Raw genomic sequence first — 17,171 nt, forward strand, 5'->3', positions numbered from 1 at the left:
AGGGGACTGAATATGCAGCATAATGAACAATAAAAATGGAGCAGGACCTCACCTCACAATTATCTGACTGACTCAGGGACACTGACTGACTCTGATGGACTCAGTGACACTGACGGCTTGTCAGAGCCAAGATCCAAACCCCTTTAGTACAGTGCTTTCCTGAACTTGATGAAGGTGTCAAGAACCCCGCGCAGCCTGGGCTCCAACCTCCACCCCAAGACCACGTCCTTCACACGCAGCGCGGAAGGTGCAGCCAGGAGGCGCCGGGTACCGGTGAGACCGAATCCGCGCAGCCGCGCGGCCGCGGAGAGGGCGGAGGCTCCTGCCGCCGCTCACTGCGCACGCGGGAGGAGGTTTTCCCCGCCCCCAGCCCAGCTGCCGCTTGCCGGCTTTTGGCTGCGATGGCCGAATCTCCGCGCCATGGTTGCAGTTCACCCCTTTCTATATTACACACACCTAGTGCTGGCATCCACGTCCCTCTTTGTCCAGACTGCTCCTCATCTGCCTTTCCCTCCGCCTGTCAGTAGCTGTTTGGTGTTCAGCTGCCCCAAAGCTGAACTTAGCCCAGTCACAAACCTGTAAGTGCCACATGAGGGAACTGTGGAAATGAAACCTTAGACTCCTGCCATGACACAGTGGCAACTGAAACAGAGAGTGATGAGGCCTCACTATGGTATTGTAGTGTAGACATATAGCAAGATCAACCCAACAACATCTTTACAGTGCACCTGAAAGAAACCGCATGCTTTCCAGGCAGTGGTTGACCAGGCACAGCACATAGCTGAGAGACAAGGGACTGCTGGAGACACCTGGAAGCTAAATAAAAATGCACTTAAAGCATTGCTAAGAGATGGAGTGCAGTGATAGCTGAAACATCAGCGTTGCACAGTGCCATATTGCTATGTTTTTATCTTCTAAAGTCAGCCAACAAAAGTATCACTGGAGAAGAAGAAAAGAATGTTAAAGCTTGAAAGCAGAATGATTCTAATAAGATGTGCATTTGCAGTAATCACTGAGTTAAAGGTGAAACCCTACTCTTGAGTATACCTAACAGATCAGTTTGTTACATCTTTGCCCACATGTATTATTCCTCATCTGGAAAGTTATGAAGCTGGTCCTGGCTTGACAGTTCTATCAGAGCTACTGTTGCTGCAAGTGCTGAGGAGACACCACCCCCTTCCTTCACCTTCCTCATGTAAACAGCCAGAAATTTATACCAAGTCCTCCACCCTTTCCTCCCTGGAGGTACCAACTGATAACTCTTTCCAGCCATAGGAAAACATACATACTACTCAGACTTAACCCCCAGAGGAAATGGTTTCATGAGCTCTGCAGGTCTTCGCCAGCGCTGCTGCCTGGTGCTAGGTCTGCTGTCACTAGGTGCCAATGGCCACCAAGTCGAATTCTGGTTGTGCTCTGCACACCACAGGGCATGCTGAGCTCGTAGGGGTGGCCTGTGCATCAGGGAGGGACGGAGAAGCTGGCAGCGACATTTCCCACACCTGCCCTATGCAATCCAGCAGGGATCAGCAGCAGGCCATGGCCACCAAGGTCTGAACACCAGAGTCCTCAGAGGCTTCCCAGCTGTCCCTGCAGGGCTTTGGGCACCAAGCCATGTCCACAACCTCTCCAATCCCTGTCCCCCATTGCAGGCCTCTCAGGAGGCCCTCCTTGTTGCTGCGAAACTGCTGAAGCGAAAGCAGCACCAGCACCGCAGTGCAGTCCATAGCAGAACCTCTGCACTGCTGCTTCTCTCCTGGAGCCAGCAGCTTGGGCTGCCCGCTGCTGCTATCCACTGCGGCAGTTGGGTGCTGAGAGGCTCTTCAGCGCCCAATGGACCTGCAGCCCAGGAAAGCCTGCAGATGGTGCCAGGCCCTGGCCCTGGCCTCGCCGAATGAATACAGCTGCTTGCCCTTGAACTGCTCCAAGATGCACATTAGGAAGAGGCTCCTCCACAGCAGCAGTCCATTGGGAGCAGCTGCTGCAGGCTGAGGACATCCTGGAGCTTACAGCATGCCTCGCCGCTGCTCCAGGCTCCTCTCACCAGCTCCTTGGCCAGCTGCTGCTGCAGGCTCTGTGCTTGACGGGCAGCAGTGTGCTGTTGCTGAAGCTTCTCCTGCAGCTCGCACTGCTCAGCCTCCTGCCTCTGCTGCTCGGTGAGCTCCCGCAGCCACTGCAGCTACCATGCCTGCCAGCTTTCCGGTGGGTACTTCCGCCAGAGCTGCTCTCGCTGCTCAGGTGAGAGCACCATCAGAGCACTAGCTGTGACAGGTCTTCCCTGCTTTCCTTCCTCCCGCAGGCATCTGGGGAATACCTCCAGCCACCTGAGAATACAGCCATTGTCCTCATGGCCACTGAGGCTATGAAAGACTCCATGCGTCTGTGACAAGCAGGAGGCAAGCAGCATCCTAGATGTGGCCATGACAGAACCTGCCTTCTGGTTGATGGAGGTAGGCAGACTGAGGCTGCCCTGCCCTTTGAGCCTTTCCAGGTGTTGTTCCTCCCTGCATCCCACCTTCCCTCTCCCAGGTACCTCAGGCACCTTGAAGCCATTTGATGCCACCAGAGCAGGATGGGAAGGGTGGCCATTTCAGAAGCAGCTGAGGAAATGGCTGCAGTCTGGTGGCAGCACCATGCTCACCCGTGTGCCCTCCAGGTGCCAGACATCATGAGCTGCATCTATGAGAACATGAAGCACATCAGTGCAGCATCAGCCTGGCACAGCCTGGCCTTGCCGCTCCTCCGGATGACAGAGCAGTGCCCCAGGGAAGTGGTCACAAGCCTGCTGAAGCTCTCTCCATCATGTGACTCACCCCAACAGCCCTCATGGGCTTGTCCCATGTGGCGATATGGGTCTGGAGACACACAGAAAACCGCAGGACACCCCCAAGGAGCAGCGCCCTGCACCCCACCACACTCTCCAGCCCTGCTGGGTTGGCCAGGCCTGCAGTAGCCAAAGCTGGCCAAGCCAGCCCTGAGCCCCACCATGAGGTTCCTCCCTGCACCACAGAGAACACTATCTCAGCCGCCTCCTGCCTCCCCAAGCAGGGCCCCGGACACTCCAAGCAAGGGGTTGGGAAGGGCCAGGGCTTTAGGACAGCCTGGCTGCTGCAGGCCTGGCCCACGCACTGGGTTGTGGCCAAGCCACCCCTGCTGACAGAGCGCTCTGGGCCTGCGGTGCTGCTCTGGCCATGTGGGATGCGCTGCTGTCCCAGCCCCACACCTTGGAGTTGGTCTTGGGGGACCTAAGTGGCAAGCTCCAGGATCTGCAGTTGCACAGGATATTTAGCTCCAGTACAGAGGAGGCCTGCACCCAGCACTTGGCTGTGAGTAACCAGAGCAGTCCTTGCTTGTGTAAGGACATAGGGACACAACCCCTTAGGGCCAGCCCAGCATCAGGTTCCCCTGCACCAGCCATGGAGGGCCATGTCACACTGCTTGGGAGTGGGTGCACAAAGCCCAGGCAGCCCCTGTCTGCCCAGGCAGTCCTCTGCTTGCCCCTTGCCTGCATCCTCCTGCCCCGCTCTGCAGACTGGAGACCTGGGGCAGGGCAAGGACTGGGGCAAGGGCACACACCCCAGTGGCCTCTGCGCAGGCTGAGCAGGCTGCAAGGTTGGGCACAGGAAGCATCGTTACTTCCTTTGTGCTAGCTTTTGCTCTTGGATGGCTCCTCAGAGGCATGCGAGTAAGACGCTGCCTATCTCAGAGCACACGCAGAGCCAGCACAGACAAGTGTGTGGTATACAGCAACTGTCCCACAGGACATCCTCTCCGTCCCCGATGATCTTGCAGGAGAGCCCTTGGCAGGGAGCCCTGAAGGCCTATCAGGTCTCTCACTGCTGTCTTTGTTTCAGCTGCTGGCCTCCAGTGATGTGACAGCAGAGAAGTTTGCTGGGGTGTACAGAGTTCAGAGAACCCTGCTGCACACAAGGCCGGTGCTGCTCTCACTGATGCTCAGAGGCCTTGTCACACTGTCCCAGAGACCTGACTTAGTGAGCAGGGCACAGTCAAGTGAAGCTGTGTTGGCAGCCTGGGGCTGGGCAGTAGGTAACATGGTGGCTTGACCTGTGCTGGAAGTCAGGAGTTGCAGCTTCAAATGCCCCCAGCGTCCCCTCGCAGGCCTTGGTCCCATCAATGTGCCCATGGGCGCTGCCTGTCAGGAGGCTGTTGCAGGAATTCCTGTGCCACCGGCCAGGCAGTCGGATGGGAGGCTGGTGCTTAGTGGCCAGAGTTTTTTTGCCAGGGTGTTCTTTCACCACTTCACAAAAAAGAAATTCTGTGCTTCATACAGGCAAGGAAAATGCTGGTCCTGCTGCTGGATATGATGGAAATCCTGCAGAATACCCACATTGACAACAAGGTGTGGGCCCTGCCTGTGTTCAGAAATGTGATGGGTCGTATGAAGAAGGAAGAGCTGGCAGAGAAGCTGCAGCAACTCTTTGATGATATAAGGCTGCTGTGGGAGCCTGAACCCCACTGATGGGCCCTCTGCCAGGACAACTGCCCACAAGCCCAGCGCGGTGGCAGCACTTAGGCAGGGCTGTGCCCCTCTTCACGTCCCTGTGCTCTCATGGGGATGACTTCTGGGCTCTGTAGCCCAGCACAGCTTCTACCTGATGGGCTGATGCCTCTGGAGACCTGAGCTTCCTCCCCTCAGGCATGCTGAGGCTCTTGCTCAGGAAGTGGCTTGTTGCTGAAGTCCTCTTGTCCTCCTCCCTGCCAGGAGTCTGGCCAGATGCTAGAGTTCTCCATCTGCCTCTTCAAAGAATTGATGCATATGGTGGTTTGGAAGCACAAGTGGCAAACGTAGAAGAAGGTGCGGAGGAACCTGGTCCCACTTGTGTTGCACATGAGTGATGAGACTGACAGCGTGGCCAAGGTAGATTCCAAACCTGAGTGGTGGTGCAGGGAGAGGCATGCTGAGCCCACAGGGGTGGCCTGGGCATCAGGGAGGGATGGAGAAGCTGGCAGGGACATTTCCCACACCTGCCCTTTGCAGTCCAGGAGGGATCAGCAGCAGCCCATGGCCACCAAGGTCTGAACACCAAAGTCCCCAGAGGCTTCTCAGCTGTCCCTGCAGGTGCTGGGGGCCAGGGCTTTGAGCACCAAGCCCTGTCCACAATTCCCCTGTGGCAATAGAGGTACGGACTTCAGTTGTGGTGCAACCAAAATCGTTTATTGAGCGAGCCTACAGGCTTTTTATAGACCCCTGTCTAGCGGTTAGTGATTGTTAGTATCGGTTAGTTTCTTTTTGGTACTTTTCGCAACGTCACACGCTTTTCCCAGCCGATGACATTACTGATCATGCGCCTTTTCAACCAATCTCATTGTTGTCCACGTGCCTTTGATTGAACAACTTATTTGTACCCAGATGTATAAGCACATTTTTTTTTATTACTACTTTCTGCTACATTATTACTTTCCATTTTCCTTGAACACACATTCTTTTGTCCCTTCAGTCCACATTGGAGTTCATTAGCTCCTGGGAAAGTCCCGGCTACAACATTACATCTTTGTCTCCAGTAACTCCTTCATTTCAATATCTACAGTTCTTGGAGATTATTTCAGTGTTTTAACTTTGATTCCTCTTGACTCCCATGGTTTGCAGCTGATGAGGGTCAGGAAGTTCGTGCTGTCATTCAGGTCTGCTGGCGCAGCTTCTTGTGCAGCATTCCTCACACTCTCCCAATTCTTTTCCCCCTCTGCAGGCCTCTCAAAACATTTTTGATAGATTTAGTGATCAAATGATTTACACAAGTAATTAAACAAGGAACTGTGATTAAGATATATAAAAAAATCCCTCCACAAACTAATGTGATTTTAATAATATTTATTAACTATGAGCTGATATCCCATCCTGACAGCAAATTGTCTAACCAAGCTCAATTACTGTCTACCTGCAGCTTCTGAACTCTATTCTTTAGTTTTCGAATCGCTTCACGGATACACTCAGAATTATCAGACAAGTTCATACAACACATTCCATCAAAATCTTCACAACCGTGTCCCTGAGCTAATAGGAAAAAATCTATGGCAGCTCTATTCTGAAGTGTGGCATGTCTGATCAAACCAACATCTATTAACAGACCACTTAAGGCTAAAGAAGTAGCATTAGTTTGCTTAGATAACCAGCAACCAAGCTTGTTCAATGTTCCTAATGCTTTTCCTACTGCTACAGATGGGATAAATAATGCTGCTGCTACACTCTCTTCTGTATTCCAGAATTTCACATTATCATCACAATCTGGTTGGTAAGCATGCAGAGAGTGTTTTGGCCATGGCTTTCTATGGCTCTGTATTATAGAAGTATTTGGCATTAACAGTGTCAATTTTCCAATGCTACATGGTCCCCCACATGCATGAGAGGGGATACCAGACCAGGCATGGTCTCCACAAATAAGGAAATATCCTGGTGGGAATTTTCTGGGATATCTGCTGGAAAGCATTATATTAGGTGTGGTATAATTGCACCAGGCTGAATCATTGTGATATGCTGGCAGGGTAGCATTTACCCATTGAATTTGTTGAGGCATGGGATCGATGTCACCTGGGCAAACTGACCCACAAGTCTGTGTAATTAAAGTGCAGGCAATAATCCATTTTTATAGATCCTAGCAAATCTATCTCTTGTGTTTCAAGGCTAGATGAGGGGAGCCAACCCACCCAGCTATTCCACAGGTCTACTACATTGGTGGGATTGACGCTCAAATTTAGGTAGGGCAACCTGTCTTTGGGAACAGGCCATTTGTCAACAGGAGTCCCCACCAGACGTGACAAAAGGGTTCCCTGAACTAGATAACGATAGACACAGTGTGTCTTGTCCTGTTTGATTACCTAGAGTTACCCATATATTTGGTTTTGGTTGCGATGGAGGCCAATACAGAGTGGTCACTTTCATGTCGCCGATGATGATGATGGCAAAAACGAGGGCTTGACTCATCGCGCCGGTACCCATCTTGGACCCGAATCTGTGGAAACACAAGCATATCCTCATCCCCAGGTTATTAGTTGATAAGGTCATTCCCATTTATTGGTTCTTACGTCTTTTACCATAACTTTTGCTTTACCTTTTATTTCTTGTTAATTATCATATACTGATATAAAATGCCTAGAAATTGGTGGTCCACCTTGGTCACTCCATTGATTTAAAAAATTCAACACATAGGTAACTTTTACTAATCGTTCTTGAGGGGAGAGTGTGCTAACTCCCCCTTTTTGTCTAAATAACACAGATTTGAGGGAACCATGATCCCGTTCCACAATAGCCTGTCCTGTAGGAAAGTGTGGGATGTCAGTAATGTGGTGTACACCCCATTGCTGTAAAAAAGGTTTGTGTTTTGGAGGAAACATATGCCAGACCGTTATCTGTTTTTATTTGTTTGGGAATGCCCAAGGTGGCAAAAGCAAGTAAAAAATGTTGGCAGACATCTTTAGCTTTTTCACCTGTGTGCACTGAGGCAGCCAGAGCTCCAGAAAATGTATCTATTGAAACATGCACATATTTTAATTTACCAAACTCAGGTATGTGAGTGACATCTGATTGCCAAAGTTCTAGTGCACACAGATCTCTTGGATTTACACTAAATGATAGTGAGGGGGTTGCAAGTTGACAATCAGGGCATGCTGTGACAATTTGGCGTGCCTGATTCATAGAAAGGTGAAAAGTTTTCTGAAGGGCTTTCGCATTTTGATGATAAAACACATGAGAAAGATGGGCTTGTTCAAAAACATGAGGCAAAATTGTGACTCCGGCTAACGTGTCTGCACGTCGATTTCCCCCTACCAGAAAACCAGGTAAAGTGGTGTGAGATCTAATATGCATAATATAATATGGATGTTTACGATGATTCAGACATGCTAACAGTGTTTGAAACAAATCAAACAGAGGTTTCAGATAGGCAGTTTCTAGTCTTGATACTACTCCAGCCACATAAGTTGAGTCTGTGACTATATTAATAGGATCGTGTCATTTTTGAAAAACCTGAGTGACTGCAGAGAGTTCAACAATTTGAGGTGAACCTTGCACTCTAAAAATTTCTGATTGTCATTGGTTGTGGTGGTCTCTCCATACAATAACTGTGCGGCCTGTTTTAGCAGACTCGTCAGTGAACACACTGTATTTAAAGGAGTGAGGCTACATTTGGGTACGTTTTGAAGCTAAACTGTAACTGCAACAGCTTATGGCTTGGAGGATGTGTCGAGATCTGTCCGCTGAATCCTTCTATGGCAGTCTGAAATTCAAGAGAACTCTGAATTAGCCATTATAACATTTGCATTGTGACAGGTAAAACAATAATTGTTGGCTCTTTACCACTAAGGGCAATTAAATGTTGTCTGCCCTTCATGATTACAGAAGAAAACATTTCAACTTGAGCAGTTATCATTTTGCCAAATTGATAAGATAAAAAGACCCTCTCAATTATGAGCAGAGGGTCCCAATTTGAGGAGTCCCATTGGAAAATCAATCCGTATGGTTGGAAGTCAGAATTTAGAATAATTAGATGGAAGTTACAATCAGGATTGCACTGTTGTGCTTGTCTATTGTTAATAGCTACAGCCATGTTAGAGAGTGCCTCTTGGGTATCAGGGTTCAATTTTCATTCTGAATTAAGAGAGGGTTGCCCTTTAATAGAGAAAATAAAGGGTGTAGATCTTTATTAGAGAGCCCTAATAAATGTCTTACCCAATTTATGGCACCTAAGAGTTTATGCATATCATTCAATGTCCGAACATTTTTGCTAATTTTGACCAATTGTGCGACTATGTGCTGATCTGTTATTTTCCACCCTAAGTATTTCTATGGTGCAAATCTCTGCACCTTTTCAGGGGCTACTTCTAATCTGAACTGAGCAATGTACTTTAGTGCAATTGTCATAGTGTGTTGCATTTCAATGTAATTTTTTGTTGCAACTAAAATATCATCCATATAATGATAAACAAGAGCATTAGGCAGCTCTTTTCTTGCAGGAGTTAGAGCTTTTGCAACAAACCATTGACAAATTGTTGGGCTATTTTGCATGCCTTGAGGTAACAGTGTCCAGTGGTATCGTTGATTTGGTTGCGAGGCGTTAACTGCTGGCACAGAAAAAGCAGATTTTGAGGCATCACATGGATCTAACAGTATGGTGAAAAAACAGTCTTTTAGGTCAATGACCATGAGACACAAGTCTTTTGGGATCATTGTTGGTGATGGTAATCCTGGTTGCATTGATCCCGTGATCCCGTGTCTTCAATCACACTATTAATCTTTCTTAAATCCTGCAGCAGACATAATTTTCCATTCTTTTTCTGGATAACAAACACTGGAGAATTCCATGGGCTAGTTGTTGGTACTAGATGCCCTGCTTGAAGCCGTTCATCTACCAACTTTTGTAATTGATGCATTTTTTTAAGAGTGAGGGGCCACTGATCCACCCATACCAGAGTGTCAGTTTTCCAAGTCAGTTTTAGGGTGTGCTGTTCATCAGTGGCCCTCAGGATAAATTTGTACCAATGATTAGACCCCACTGGCTCAGGCAGTCTCTTCCCCAAAGCATTAGGGGGGTTGGAAGAATAAAAGGACACACACTGTCTCTGTGTCCTTCAGGCCCTATAATTTGAACTAAGTCACAACTTCGTTTGAGGAGAGTGTGGCCTCCTATGCCTGTAATTGCTGTGAATACTTGCTCTACTTGCCAATCAGGAGGCAATGAGACTGCAGAGATAATGGTTATATCTGTTCCTGTGTCAATTAATCCTGATAATACAGTAAAACGTTTCAGGTTTTCTATCTCTAACCTGCATTTTTACAGAAGTCTAGACCCAGAGACCTTTTGAGCCCATAATATATGAGGGGCTCCTGTTGACCCGAAACTTTGAGTCTCTCTCTCTGTGGGTTGTGCTCTCCGAGGACACACCTCAATATAGGCCAACTGTGCAATTTGCGATTTATCTGGAATAAAACACAGAGGGGCTGGGGTCCCTACCATAATTTTGATTTCTCCTTTTAAAATCAGCATCAATTAAACCAGGCAGTACAAAAAGTCCTTGCATAGATGTTGAAGAACATCCTATCAATAAGGTACTTTTGTTACATCCTAGTGGTCCCCATATTCCTATGGGAACAGCTGGGACTGCTGTGGTCCTTAAAGTTACTGAGATTGAGGTTGCCAAATCCACTCTGGCGCTGCCACCTGTTTGTTCTTGCAAATAGTCTTGATGCAGCGGTTCGGTCAGGGTGGAAGGCGCAAGAGCTGCTTGTGTCATCGCACGACCCCTCTTCGCGCTCCGATTCCTGTTTCCTGGGATAAGCTTGCTGTTCTTATCAAATTGTGATTTGCATTGACTGACAAAATGATGCCCTTTTTTACATCTTGGACAGATACTTGGTCCCTGCGACCTCTGACTGTCTGGACAGTTGTGTTTAACATGTCCAGGTTTCCCACAGGAAAAACAGTTTTGTTGAGGTATTTTAAGAGCTGCAAAAGCAGAAGCCATCATCGAATATTGATGGGAGATTGATCCTTCCCTTTTACATGCTTCTATCATTTGCAATAGGGTTCGATTATTCATTGGTCGCAAGATTTTTTGGCAGTCTTCATTCGCGTTTTCTATTGCTAATTTTTTCAATAAAATCTCTCTCACTTCTGTATTTTCTACTTGCTTATCTAGACTATTTTTAAGCTTATCAATAAATTGCATATAGGGCTCAGTGGGCCCTTATCGGAGGCTGGTGAATGATCGTTGCAGCTTTCCAGCATCTGGTATTTTCATAAATGCTCAGAACACAGCCTCCTTGGAATCTTTCAATGTGGTGACTGGCAAATGAACTTGAGCGGCAGTTGTAGCATACTGACCCTCTCCCAACAAGGCATCTACACCTAATAGTTTTACGGGGTCCCCATTGGGATGTTTGAGATAATGAAGGGCCATTCGTTCAGCAGCTTGCCGCAAATGTCCTGACCAAATCATATATTGGGTGGACGTTAAAATTAACTGTGCTAGCGTTTTACAAACATGTGGGCATAAAGTGTAACTTTTCATAATTGACCCCAGGAGATTCATAGTATATGGAGATGACAAGCCAAAATCAAAACCCCCCTTCTGCAACTCTTTTATCACAGAAAAACTCAGCCCTTCCCAACGTGGCCCGCAGTTCACCTTATAAAAGACAGGATATGCAGCATTCAACCTTTGGAGCAGGTCTACATCACCCTAATTTTCTGCCTTTCTTTTAATGTTTTTCCACATAGCATGTGGGTTAGGGGGGTGGAGGTTGGGCTCTCTGTCAGGGTTGATTGGTCTGGGATCAAACGGGTTATCTTCGTCTGGCTCACCTGCTGCCGCAGCTCCGACTAATGGGGGTGTGGAAGGTTCAGCTTGATATTTTGAGCCAACATGTTTCTTTATTACCTCAAACACAGTCCGCTAAGGAGCAAGCAAGCTCGATGCTGTGGGGTCTCCCCTGGTTGCCTGGTCTCTGAGTTTAACACCTGCTTCATCCCATTTCGCAGGGTCATAAATGTTTATTGTGTCTACACCAGGAACTCCCCAGGAGACCCATCTTAATAACTTGCACAGTTCAAATTCTCCTATTTTCGCATTATGTTTAAACATCATGGCTTCCATAAGCCTGCACACATTTTTCTCTATTCTAGACATTTCAGAATCCATGCTCCGTTTCCCATTGCTCACCTCTGTCCTGTAGAGATGGGTGAGTACGGCCGTATTCCTGCTTCCTCTCAGCAGTGTGGAATTCAATGGGATGTTGCCACCAGCTCAGCACTGTGACTGACATCTATCTCCCGAGTCCCTGTTCGGGCACCATTTGTGGCAACGGAGGCACGGACTTCAGTTGTGGTGCAACCAAAATCGTTTATTGAGTGAGCTTACAGGCTTTTTATAGACCCCTGTCTAGCGGTTAGTAATTGTTAGTATCAGTTAGTTTCTTTTTGGTACTTTTCGCAACATCGTATGCTTTTCCCAGCCTACTGATCATGCGCCTTTTCAACCAATCTCATTGTTGTCCACGTGCCTTTGATTGATTTATTTGTACCCAGATGTATGAGCACATTTTTTTTGTTACCACTTTCTGCTACATTATTACTTTCCATTTTCCTTGAACACACATTCTTTTGTCCCTTCAGTCCACATTGGAGTTCATTAGCTCCTGGGAAAGTCCCGGCTACAACATTACATCTTTGTCTCCAGTAACTCCTTCATTTCAACATCTACAGTTCTTGGAGATTATTTCAGTGTTTTAACTTTGATTCCTCTTGACTCCCATGGTTTGCAGCTGATGAGGGTCAGGATGTTCGTGCTGTCATTCAGGTCTGCTGGCACAGCTTCTTGTGCAGCATTCTGCACACTCCTCCAATACTTTTCCCCCTCTGCAGGCCTCTCAGAAAGCCCTTCGTGTTGCTGCGAAGCTGCTGAAGTGTAAACAGCCACATGCACGCAAAGGAGACATGGAGAACTGCCGAGTGCTCTGTGAACACAAGCTCCAGGCTGGATATGGGGTATCCCCCGTGCAGTGGTGCCTCACCTGCCCTGCTCCAGCCCAGAGTCTGCATCCTGGAGCTGCATCCTCCTTCCTTGCTCTCAGGCACAGAGCCCCCAAGGGCTCTTGTCCAGGCCCTTCTCACCTCCCCACCCTCAGGATGTTGCAGGAGACCCATCTAGGCCCTGGCAGTGGGACAGAGGGCTCTCAGCATCTCCAGACCCGGCTCTGCCTCGACTGTCTCTGAACCTGAACCCCACAGGGCTCCTGGCTGGCAGACGCAAATGGCCTGAGGCGGAAGGGGAGTGTGGGGTGTTGGGAGGTGGGATTGGTCCGGCCGACTGAGAAGGATCTGCCTGCCCCGTGACCTCTGCAGCTGAAGCAGGACAGGAGCAGAGCTGAAAAATACGTGCATCAGAGGCTGCTGTACCTGCAGAATGCTCAGGTCACCGTGTGAGAGACAGCAGTGAGGTGCACTGGTCCCTCTTTCGGCAGCCTAGCCACAGTTCAAGCCGCTGTGCTAGCAGCGAGGAGTAGCCCTGTGGCTGCCAGAGCCCCGACTGCCCAGTGCGGGGCCTGTGCAGCCGGGAGCGTGCTGGGCAGCAGCGGGTCTGAGGGAGCAATCTGCTCATCGCTGGCCGCCCTGCACTTGACCGACAGCAGCGCGGAAACGCTGCAGCAGGCCTGCGACGGTGAGGGGGGGTAAGTGCCGTGTGTGCAGGGGACAGAACCTGGGCAGCGTGCTGCCGTCCCCTGTGCTCCTCCAGGGAACAGCTCGGGGGAATTTGTTGCATTCCTGGGGAGCAGTTTCCACGTGATCCATTTGTCCCGTCTGCGCCTCCTGACCAGGAAAGGGGTGGCTGGGACTGGCATAGCATGGAGAGGATCCCTGCGAATCTCTGCAGATCGGTGGGTTTCAGCTCTGTTTGCTTTCCTTCTGTTGCAGCCCTAGGGATTTTGGCAGAAGAAGAAGAGCTGCAGATCTCGTCCCTACCAGTTCAGACTATGCACGTCCTGAGATCTACAAGGACGCTGCCAAGACGGGGATGGAGCCTCCGGGAGCTGTGCTGCTAGTCCTGAAAAGCCAGGCAGGAGTGAAGCTCGGTTTAAGAAAAGGGTTCTTTCTGATTAAAGCTCTACCACTAGCCCAAGGCCACGGCGTTCTTCACACGCAGCGCAGAAGGGGGGGTCAGGAGCCGCCGGGCAGTAGTTGCTCCCCGGCCCCCTGCACCCGCCCGACTACTGCCGGGGGAAGCGCGACACCTCCCCCCTCAACCGCCTCCGGGTATGGCCTCACTGTGGCATCACTTGATGCTGCATACATGTCTCTCATCTGTAGACATTCACACCCTGAGAGTGGTCCAGCCTGGGGAGTTAGACCCGTGCTTAGTGCTAGAGAAAAGGCAAATGGCATGGTGGATTGATTTAACAGCCCACTGAAACATCCATAAAATCAGTGTTTATGTTTAGCTTGCACTTTCCCGATGCTCTTGGTGACAGTGACTGGGTCATTTTATGGCATACACAGAAATAATCACAAAGCTTCTTTGACCTGTGTCCAATCTGGCAAGGTTCTCAGTGCTCTATACCACAATTTTCCTCCTGTTTTAAGCTAAAAGGTTTTCCAGTACATCAGCCCCCGCCCCCAATCTCCCCTGCCTTTTCTAATGAGGGTAGCCTTTGCACTAGGAGCTGTATTTTGAATGCTTATACTGTAGAACAAGTAGTCTTGTTCACAGTTACTTTGTATTTTTACTAGGGTAAGATTGTGCCCGCAGACTGTGCAGAACACCCACATGTGCACTAGAACAATTAGAGACTGCGCCCAGCACTGCAGATTTGGGTGACATTCCTTTCTTCCCACTCCTACAGAATATTCCAGCCTGAGCCCTGGAATAGCCTGAGTGGTCTGCAATGCTACCACATTACCTTCATATGATAACGTATTAGAAAATAATACAGACTACACCGTGTGCAAAGCAAGAAGATTCACATTCTTTGAGCCTTGAGACATGAAGACTGTGTTCAAGAGTGGGCTTAAACTGCTCCCCAGGAAGCCCATGTTCCCTGCCACACTGCTCATTTACCTGTAGTTCAAAACACTGCAAAGAGCCAGGTTTGGGAGGTATGCTTAGAAAATCATCATATAGTGTAGCCAGCCACCTGACTTCAGGCTGCATTAGAAAAAGGTTGGAGCCCATTTTAAGGCATCAGAACTGGTTGGGCTTTCCCTCTCCAGGGAGCTCCTGAGCACATGGTGCATCCATGCAGCATCAGTGGAGAGTATTTTCTGGATCAGAGATGGAATTCATGGCATGTCATTATGACTCTTTTCTTCCTTTTTCTGAGCCTGAGAGAAAACAGCAAACACCAATAGAATCATAGAATAGTTAGGGTTGGAAAGGACCTTAAGATCCTGAAGTGTTGACTTACTCTTATTCCTTGTAGCATTTTAAATTCCATTGAACTGATTCCTTCAAGAAGTAGCATTCCTCTCTGTCCACTTTCTTCATTCAGTTTTCTGGTAAATCCTAACTGAAAACTATAGAAGTCATACTTGATGTTCTGAGCATATTTGTCTCACAGAAATTAAACAAAAGATTAGCCTGCACAATAGAAAGGAGCTGGCTTTCCTCCCACTAACTTTACTGGCAGTCCAGCAGAGTTACTTTGTATTTGTACTAGGGTAAGATTGTGCCCCCAGACTGTGCAGAACACCCACATGTGCGCTAGAACGATTAGAGCCTGTGCCCAGCAACAGAGATTTGGGTGACATTCCTTTCTTCCCACTCTTACAGGATAGCTGTAACACAGCAATAAAAAGCATTTGATTTTTCCGCCCCACCATCTGAGTATTACATTAGGGCTGAATGTTATTGTTGGAGGAAGCACAACAATTCAGTGTTGTCAATTCAGTGTTGTCATTCTAAGGGATTATTGCAATTATTTTAAGCCGAGAGTCATGTAAACCTTGGTAAGTCTCATGTATGCAAGGAGACTTTGAACAAACCTAATTAATGAGCCTTGCTCAGTGGCCATGCCCCAGCACAGCCTCTCTCCAGCCAGCTGCCATAGGACCTGCTGCTTCTCTGGGAGCATGGAGGGAATACTTTGAGGAACTGCTGCTGGCTGTTCTTGCAGCAGCTGGTGGGTGCTGAGAACTAATGGACTAATGTCAGCCTAAAAGGGAAAATCCAGGGGTGAACAAAGCAAACATGAATATTTCATGCCTGCTTTTCAACTACTGCAAATCAGTGAAGATGTACCATCTTACAACAGATGAGGTTGTGCCCCTTTAAAAGCAGAGAAACCACAACAAAATTTAAATAAGAGATTGCACTCTGGAAAATCATGAATCAACTTCTTTCTGTCAAAAAAGAGGTAGCTCTACCACTCAAATTAGCATCTTCATTGCAATCAGGTTTGTTTTTGTACTGGGTTTTAATCCGAGTATACTTGGAGCTGAGTATTGCTGCTGAGATATGAATGCTACAATGATGCTTACACATCACTACTCCTTCAAATCAAGGTGCTTCTGGACCTGAATTCCTGCAGAGGCTCAAGGAGAGCTTGTCTTGTTCCTCCCTGCTTCTAGGTTTTGAAAAAATGTCATTTGTCCAATATTCCACACAATAAATTTTGATGCTGAAACTTAGAGAGTACTTGTCCACGGAGCAGCCCAAAGTTTCTGAAGGGCTTTAGTTCATGCTTGTGTTAATTAACCCCATGTGATCAGCATCACTTACCACTGTAGGTACTCAAGGATTTTGTGGGACCATTTTGCATGACTCAGTTTCACCAGGCTTGGAGCAATTTTGATAAAGCAGTGGGGTGGCACTCACTGGCCCTGCCTCTGTCCTGTCCCCTCAAGGCCAGCTTGTACCTCACCTGCAGGCAGGGCTCCCCCATCCCCACGTCCCCCTGTAGCCTTCTGAGGGTGAGGAGGGGCAGGAGGATGATCATTATCGCCACCAGCCTGTGCTTCCCAAGTAGGGAAGTCCTGTATCAAACAGTCCCTGCCGGCACCTTGGTCCTCCTCACACCTGCAGAGCCAAGGGAGCCCAACGTGAGGAGGCAGTACGTGGCATGAGCCTGTTCTAACATCCCCATTGGGAGCCCTGTGCAGAGGTGGAGAGATGGATTCCCTGGGCATTGAAATGCTTGTACTGAAGCTCACTTCCACTCCCTATGGGGAAAGGCATGAGCAGCCATACGCAGTGGGCAAGGTAACAACACAAGGTGAATGCAAGTGTCAGCTTATAAAAACCCAGCTGCCCTCTGTGAACATGATCCCTGGACTGTACTGCAGTTGAGGACAGAGGGTTTCCATAGCACATAGGGTGAGTGGATGCAAAGCCAAGGAAAGGAGCAACTTCAGTAAAGGGAAAAAATACTAGATGCTTTTTGTTCTGCCCTGAAAAACCAGCACCCGAAGGAGCAATATAAAAAGTGCTGTTAATAATCTGCTATCTAATTGACTGAGAAGGTTATTACTAGCATGGAAACAAACATTATTTTTCCAAAAGTGGCCCACAGATGTCAGACTGCTTGACTGTCTGAGGAGAAAAAGCAGGGCTAATACTCTGGGCTGCTTTGCTTCTCAGAAATTGGAGAGCACCTTAAATAAAAGCAAGGATAATTCTTGCTGTAATGGAAAAATGAGAAAGGAGCTCTGACTCTCTGAGAAAACAGG

This window comes from Psittacula echo (genome assembly GCF_963264785.1).
Source record: "Psittacula echo genome assembly, chromosome: 1".
Taxonomy (NCBI): Eukaryota; Metazoa; Chordata; class Aves; order Psittaciformes; family Psittacidae; genus Psittacula; species Psittacula echo.